Source organism: Oncorhynchus mykiss, chromosome 10 (assembly GCF_013265735.2).
Source record: "Oncorhynchus mykiss isolate Arlee chromosome 10, USDA_OmykA_1.1, whole genome shotgun sequence".
NCBI lineage: Eukaryota > Metazoa > Chordata > Actinopteri > Salmoniformes > Salmonidae > Oncorhynchus > Oncorhynchus mykiss.
In genome coordinates, this window is record NC_048574.1 from 34,918,077 (window position 1) to 34,927,006 (window position 8,930).

Sequence of the window (8,930 nt, forward strand, 5' to 3'; positions counted from 1 at the left end):
TAAGATCATACATATTTATTGATTCAACAAATCCTAACAATGAAATTCGTTATTCGAGTAGGGGTAAAACTCAGATTATTGTGATATGATTTCACAAGAGCAAATCTTTTGAAACAAAAAAGTGTTGAAAGTGTTATTATACTCACAGTGCAGGTTAACAATGTTATTTGATAAATATTTTAAACTGACACACACACACACACACACACACACACACATACACACACACACACACACACACTCTCTCTCTATCTCTCCATACCCCCTCTTTACTAATCCAACAGTATTTTTTAGTTCTACCCCCTTTTTCTTTGTCTTTCTTTTCTTACTCACAAAATCCTTCTCTTTCTTTCTCTCCTTCCCCTCTCTTTCTCTCTCTCTCTGAAAGTGTTATTATACTCACAGTGCAGGTTAACAATGTTATTTGATAAATATTTTAAACTGACACACATACACACACACTGACAGGCACGCACACGCAGGCACAGGCGCGCATGCACGCATGCACGCATGCACACACACACACACACACACACACACACACACACACACACACACACACACACACACACACACACACACACACACACACAGAGTGGCTGTATGTTTACAGACAGACAGGGGAGCAGGATGAATAAGTGATAGCACTGATGTATAATGGATGCTCTTTGTTCCTCACACATTCTCACAATCAAGAGGCCATTCCACAGGCCAAGAGGCCTGGATGCTGCCTCGGTCCTGGGTGGATTCATTGTAGACCTGCTGTGTGTCTCTCTGTCCAGGCCTTTCGGAGTTGATAAAGGTATAATTGCCACAGTATGTGGGATTGAAAACACCTGTACAATTGTCAGACAAAGGTACAGTCAAAACCAGCGTTGTTTGGCAATATGTTTAGCCTGACAGCATGGAGTCATTCACCCCAGCAATACCAGCAAGATGCAGATTATCAGTGATGTTTATGTTCCCAGACACACAGAGGGAATGCAAAAGATGTCATGAATGAAAGAGGGATACAGTGAAAGAGAGACGGGAGAGGGGAATAAAACATCCCCTTAGGGATGAAACAAGGGAGAAAGGGGGAGGGAAGGTGATGATGACTATCTCTGGTTTTATAGGTGTGCTCATATAACTCCTCCTCTCCTCTTCCTCCCGCCCCCACCCCCCACCCCTCCAAGCATGCCATATGATGGGCGATGGGGTGTCCCTCCCAGGCCCATAGTGGTGTGGAGCTGCTGCGTCAGCTGGGAGGCCTGGCTGGGAGGCCTGGCTGTGGGCTGTGCATGGTCATGCTGTAGTCCAGCTCAGGGTTTTGTCGGCTGGGCAGAGAGGCTGAGAGGGCTGGGCCCTGCCCTACCAATTACCAGCTTAGCCTATATTCATTACAGCTCACCCCCACTGACGGGACACAATGGGCCTAGGGTCAGCTGCTACTCTGTGTGGTACTCCGTGTTTGTGCTGCTGTGCTTTTAGCTTGATCAACAAAGTCTGTACAGTGTCTGTCTGCATAGTCAGGTTTCATTCACTATTTCCCTTTGTGTCTGTTTCTCTATCTCATTGATCCTCTGTCTTGTCTGTCTTGTCTGTCTTTCCTGTCTGTCTTTCCTGTCTGTCTGTCTGTCTGTCTGTCTGTCTGTCTGTCTGTCTGTCTGTCTGTCTGTCTGTCTGTCTGTCTGTCTGTCTGTCTGTCTGTCTGTCTGTCTGTCTGTCTGTCTGTCTGTCTGTCTGTCTGTCTGTCTGTCTGTCTGTCTGTCTGTCTGTCTGTCTGTCTGTCTGTCTGTCTGTCTGTCTGTCTGTCTGTCTGTCTGTCTGTCTGTCTGTCTGTCTGTCTGTCCGTCCGTCCGTCCGTCCGTCCGTCCGTCCGTCCGTCCGTCCGTCCGTCCGTCCGTCCGTCCGTCCGTCCGTCCGTCCGTCCGTCCGTCCGTCCGTCCGTCCGTCCGTCCGTCCGTCCGTCCGTCCGTCCGTCCGTCCGTCCGTCCGTCCGTCCGTCCGTCCGTCCGTCCGTCCGTCCGTCCGTCCGTCCGTCCGTCCGTCCGTCCGTCCGTCCGTCCGTCCGTCCGTCCGTCCGTCCGTCCGTCCGTCCGTCCGTCCGTCCGTCCGTCCGTCCGTCCGTCCGTCCGTCCGTCCGTCCGTCCGTCCGTCCGTCCGTCCGTCCGTCCGTCCGTCCGTCCGTCCGTCCGTCCGTCCGTCCGTCCGTCCGTCCGTCCGTCCGTCCGTCCGTCCGTCCGTCCGTCCGTCCGTCCGTCCGTCTGTCTGTCTGTCTGTACAGTTGAAGTCAGAAGTTTACATACACTTTAGCCAAATACATTTAAACTCAGTTTTTCACAATTCCTGACTAATCGTAGTAAAAATCCCCTGTTTTAGGTCAGTTAGGAACACCACTTTATTTTAAGAATGTGAAATGTCAGAATAAGAGTAGAGAGAATGATTTATTTAAACTTTTCTTTCTTTCATCACATTCCCAGTGGGTCAGAAGTTTACATACACTCAATTAGTATTTGGTAGAATTGCCTTTAAATTGTTTAACTTGGGTCAAACATTTCGGGTAGTCTTCCATAAGTTTCCCACAATAAGTTGGGTGAATTTTGGCCCATTCCTCTTGACAGAGCTGCTGTAACTGAGCCAGCTTTGTAGGCCTCCTTGCTCGCACACGCTTTTTCAGTTCTGCCCACACATTTTCTATGGGATTGAGGTCAGGGCTTTGTGATGGCCACTCCAATAGCTTGACTTTGTTGTCCTTAATCCATTTTACCACAACTTTGGAAGTATGCTTGGGGTCATTGTCCATTTGGAAGACACATTTGCGACCAAGCTTTAACTTCCTGACTGACGTCTTGAGATGTTGCTTCAATATATCCACATAATTTTCCTCGCTCATGACGCCATCTATTTTGTGAAGTGCACCAATCCCTCCTGCAGCAAAGCACCCCCACAACATGATACTGCCACCCCCGTGCTTCACGGTTGGGATGGTGTTCTTCGTCTTGCAAGCGTCCCCCTTTTTCCTCCAACATAACGATGGTCATTATGGCTAAACAGTTCTATTTTTGTTTCATCAAACCAGAGGACATTTCTCCAAAAAGTACAATCTTTGTCCCCATGTGCAGTTGCAAACCGTAGTCTGCCTTTTTTATGGCGGTTTTGGAGCAGTGGCTTCTTCCTTGCCGAGCGGCCTTTCAGATAATGTCGATATCGGAATCGTTTTACTGTGGATATAGATACTTTTATAACTGTTTCCTCCAGCATCTTCACAAGGTCCTTTGCTGTTGTTCTGGGATTGATTTGCACTTTTTGCACCAAAGTACGTGGTGTTTATACTTTAATACTATTGTTTGTACAGATGAACATGGTACCTTCAGGCGTTTGGAAATTTCTACCAAGGAGGAACCAGACTTGTGGAGGTCTACAATTTTTTTCTGAGGTCTTGGCTGTGTCACGTTCTGACCTTAGTTCTTTTGTTATGTCTTTGTTTTAGTATGGTCAGGGCTTGAGTTGGGTGGGTTGTCTATGTTAGTTTTTCTATGATTTGCTATTTCTGTGTTTGGCATGGTATGGTTCTCAATCAGAGGCAGCTGTCAATCGTTGTCCCTGATTGAGAACCATATTTAGGTAGCCTGTTTTCTATTGTGTTTCGTGGGTGATTATTTTCTGTTTAGTGTGTGTTGCACCTGACGGAGCTGTTTCGTTTGTTCTCTTTTGTTACTTTGTATTTAGTGTTCAGTTTATTTAAAGGATGAACACTTACCACGCTGCGCATTGGTCTGACATTTCTTACTCCTCATCAGAGGAAGACGACGAACGTTACAGGCTGATGTCTTTAGATTTTCCCATGATGTCAAGCAAAGAGGCACTGAGTTTGAAGGTAGGCCTTGAAATACATCCACAGATGCACCTCGAATTGACTGACTCAAATTAAGTAAATTAGCCTATGAAAAGCTTCTAAAGCCATGTCATCATTTTCCGGAATTTTCCAAGCTGTTTAAAGGCACAGTCAACTTAGCGTATGTAAACTACTGACCCACTGGAATTGTGACACAGTGAATTATAAGTGAAATAATCTGTCTGTGAACAATTGTTGGAAAAATTATTTGTCATGCACAAAGTAGATAGATGTCCTAACCAACTTGCCAAAACTATAGTTTGTTAACATGACATTTGTGGAGTGGTTGAAAAATGAGTTTTAATGACTCCAACCTAAGTGTATGTAATCTTCTGACTTCAACTGTATATATTTCTCTTTCCCTCTCAACATTTTTCCTCCTCTCTCTCTGTTCCTCTCTCTGTCTGGTAATTAACTCCAATGCCTGTATGTTTGTAAATGGGAGGTGACGGGAGTTCAACTGGGAAGACGGGGTGGGGGGAGTGTTCAAGGGGTGTGTCGGCTGGAGAACAAGGCTTGTCTATGAATCTCTGTGGTGACCCCTAACCCTGGGGCCCCTCTCCCACTGTGCCAGATTGGAGCAGAACAATAGAACCTGCAGGTCAGCCGAGTGTTCTACAAGTGATCCACAGCAAGACATTTGTCATTGGGCCATACGGAAATGTCTGTACGCCTTAGAGCCAGCCTCACTACACAAACACACACACACACACACACACACTGCTACACGTGATGACAAATTCCGCCCATTGCTATGGGTAATGCTCCATAGTGCTCTATACTGTTGCTTAGAGTCAATAGACTGTAATTTATCTATATTTCATTGTTCTCTCTTTCTATCACTCCCTCTCCTTATTTATGTCACATCACTCTTTTTATCTTTCTCTCTTTCACTCCTCAATCTGTCTCTCTAATGTAACTTCAGTTTGAGACTCCAACAGGTTATTTTGGTGTGGAGTGGTGTAGCATGGTGGATTGTGTAAATCCTTTATTTCCCAGTGTGTCTTTGTCTTGGGGCCAGAGGGATCATGTCAGTCCAAACCGTCCAACTCCTCTCTTATCTCCTCTGCATTGTGTGGTGTGTCTGTACCCATTGTTCCCAGAATTCATTTTGTGTGTGTGTGTGTGTGTGTGTGTCCTGTCAGGTGTGTGTGTGTGTGTGTGTATCATATGACCAACCTTGAGTGTTGGCGGGGGATTTCAAAAGGTGTGTGTGTCCAGCCTGGCGTGTGTGTATCCGATGACATGCCTGAGCATTGGCGGGGGAATTGAAAAGGTGTGCGTGTCCTGTGTAACGACTTACCTCTTCTGAGGAGGAGTAGCAAGGATCGTACCAATACGCGTGGTAAGTGTCCATGATACTTTAATAATCACTGAACACGACAAAATATAAAAATAACAAATTGAATGAAAACGAAACAGTCCTGAATGGTGACACAAACAACAAAACAGGAAACAATCATCCACCAAACACAGGTGGGAAAAGGCTACCTAAGTATGATTCTCAATCAGAGACAACTAACGACACCTGCCTCTGATTGAGAACCATACCAGGCCAAACACAACATAGAAAAACGAACATAGACAACCCACCCAACTCATGCCCTGACCATACTAAAACAAAGACATAACAAAAGAACTAAGGTCAGAACGTGACATCCTGCCTACTTTGTCTTGAATGAGCAGCCTGCAAATGTGGCGGGGGATTTGAAAAGGTGTGTGTGGGCACTAGGTGATTCCATTGTGTTTTGTTAGGTCCCTAAGGGTCCCTAAAGGTGTTGAGTAGGTTCCCCTGTGAGTGAGATAATGCACCATGAATCTACAAAACCTTGACACATCTGTCTCTGACCTGACTCAACACTATTAACAGTATTAATGACCTTACCGTCTCTGACCTGACTCAACACTATTAACAGTATTAATGACCTTACCGTCTCTGACCTGACTCAACACTATTAATATTAATAATGACCTTACTGTCTCTGACCTGACTCAACACTATTAACAGTATTAATGACCTTACCGTCTCTGACCTGACTCAACACTATTAACAGTATTAATGACCTTACCGTCTCTGACCTGACTCAACACTATTAACAGTAATAATGACCTTACCGTCTCTGACCTGACAACACTATTAACAGTATTAATGACCTTACTGTCTCTGACCTGACTCAACACTATTAACAGTATTAATGACCTTACTGTCTCTGACCTGACTCAACACTATTAACAGTATTAATGACCTTACTGTCTCTGACCTGACTCAACACTATTAACAGTATTAATGACCTTACCGTCTCTGACCTGACTCAACAGTATTAATGACCTTACTGTCTCTGACCTGACTCAACACTATTAACAGTATTAATGACCTTACCGTCTCTGACCTGACTCAACACTATTAACAGTATTAATGCCCTTACCGTCTCTGACCTGACTCAACAGTATTAATGACCTTACTGTCTCTGACCTGACTCAACACTATTAACAGTAATAATGACCTTACCGTCTCTGACCTGACAACACTATTAACAGTATTAATGACCTTACTGTCTCTGACCTGACTCAACACTATTAACATTAATAATGACCTTACCGTCTCTGACCTGACTCAACACTATTAACAGTAATAATGACCTTACCGTCTCTGACCTGACAACACTATTAACAGTATTAATGACCTTACCGTCTCTGACCTGACTCAACACTATTAACAGTATTAATGACCTTACCGTCTCTGACCTGACTCAACACTATTAACAGTATTAATGACCTTACCGTCTCTGACCTGACTCAACACTATTAATATTAATAATGACCTTACTGTCTCTGACCTGACTCAACACTATTAACAGTATTAATGACCTTACCGTCTCTGACCTGACTCAACACTATTAACAGTATTAATGACCTTACCGTCTCTGACCTGACTCAACACTATTAACAGTATTAATGACCTTACCGTCTCTGACCTGACTCAACAGTATTAATGACCTTACTGTCTCTGACCTGACTCAACACTATTAACAGTATTAATGACCTTACCGTCTCTGACCTGACTCAACACTATTAACAGTATTAATGACCTTACTGTCTCTGACCTGACAACACTATTAACAGTATTAATGACCTTACTGTCTCTGACCTGACTCAACACTATTAACAGTATTAATGACCTTACCGTCTCTGACCTGACTCAACAGTATTAATGACCTTACTGTCTCTGACCTGACTCAACACTATTAACAGTATTAATGACCTTACTGTCTCTGACCTGACTCAACAGTATTAATGACCTTACTGTCTCTGACCTGACTCAACACTATTAACAGTATTAATGACCTTACCGTCTCTGACCTGACTCAACACTATTAACAGTATTAATGACCTTACCGTCTCTGACCTGACTCAACAGTATTAATGACCTTACTGTCTCTGACCTGACAACACTATTAACAGTATTAATGACCTTACTGTCTCTGACCTGACTCAACACTATTAACAGTATTAATGACCTTACCGTCTCTGACCTGACTCAACAGTATTAATGACCTTACTGTCTCTGACCTGACAACACTATTAACAGAACACTATTAACAGTATTAATGACCTTACTGTCTCTGACCTGACTCAACACTATTAACAGTATTAATGACCTTACCGTCTCTGACCTGACTCAACAGTATTAATGACCTTACTGTCTCTGACCTGACAACACTATTAACAGTATTAATGACCTTACCGTCTCTGACCTGACTCAACAGTATTAATGACCTTACTGTCTCTGACCTGACTCAACACTATTAACAGTATTAATGACCTTACCGTCTCTGACCTGACTCAACACTATTAACATTAATAATGACCTTACTGTCTCTGCATGTTGTCTGTACTGTCTGTCCATGTCTGTGGAACATCTCCAGTAGACCATATTGTTATTTTGTCTACAGTACCCATTCATGAACACACCATATTGTTATTAAATAACATTATTAATATTATTAATAACATTATTAAATAACAGTAGTATTAAATCTACAATACCCATTCATGAACACACCATATTGTTATTTTGTCTACAGTACCCATTCATGAACACACCATATTGTTATTTAGTCTACAATACCCATTTGTGAACACACCATATTGTTATTTAGTCTACAATACCCATTTGTGAACACACCATATTGTTATTTAGTCTACAATACCCATTTGTGAACACACCATATTGTCTATACCATTATCTGCTGCTTTTGTTGTAAATAGATGTAGGATTTTTTTTCCATGCTTTATGGGTCATCTCTAGCACCATAATAACATATTCCATGGAGTATCATGGTGAACCACAAACATTTGCATCAGAATGGTAATTCTGATTATAGTGAAGATGAATAATAGTAGCTGTTCTTTGCTTGTCAATAGCTCTAATTATATGCTGGTTTTAAAGTGAATGCCAATAAAGGAAGCCATTCTAAAGTGTTAGGTGCAGATCATATGTGACCACTATTGACTGACCTGGTAGGGAAATGTCTCTAATGATTCATGTAAAAACCAGTGAAACCTATCTGAAGTGCAACCAAACTGGATGAATAATGGGGCATGAGTCCAACAAACCAAATCAAGGAACACATTTAAAAAAGGACTCTAAAGTTATGGTATTACACGCCTCCTTGTCTCCTTTCCTTCATCTGTATTGATGTCAACGAATAGTACAGAATAGTACAGATGAAAGCAGACATGCATCCATTATATTGACGTCACTTATTCTGGCTAAATCAGATCAGTACACGCAAAATAAAGGAGAAGAAACAAGGAGAGGAAGCCACTTTAGAGTACTGAGATGCACCCAAAGTCTTTCATTGGGAACGATACTTATTGTTCCCATTCCTAAATCCTAGGCGTTCCCAGGACAGGGAGTGTGTCTGGGGAGCCTTGTCACCAGGCTGTTGGAGTCAGGGATCAGTCGAAAAACAGCTTTGTGTGATTCCCTCCCGATCAATAACCTGGCTGGGAAAGATGGATGGAGCTCCCCTCTCGTTAGCCTAGCACT

At 43.1% G+C, this 8,930-nt stretch overlaps 1 long non-coding RNA gene across 1 annotated transcript; it reads right to left on the reverse strand.

Moving 5' to 3' along the window:
- Nucleotides 1–6,854: 6,854 nt before the first annotated feature.
- On the reverse strand, nt 6,855–7,847 carry LOC118936924. Its single transcript, XR_005034353.1, has 3 exons — nt 7,396–7,847; nt 6,967–7,010; nt 6,855–6,874 (listed from the first exon to the last, which is right to left on the reverse strand). It is a non-coding gene; the product is annotated as an uncharacterized LOC118936924 (long non-coding RNA).
- Between the last annotated feature and the right edge of the window lie 1,083 nt (nt 7,848–8,930).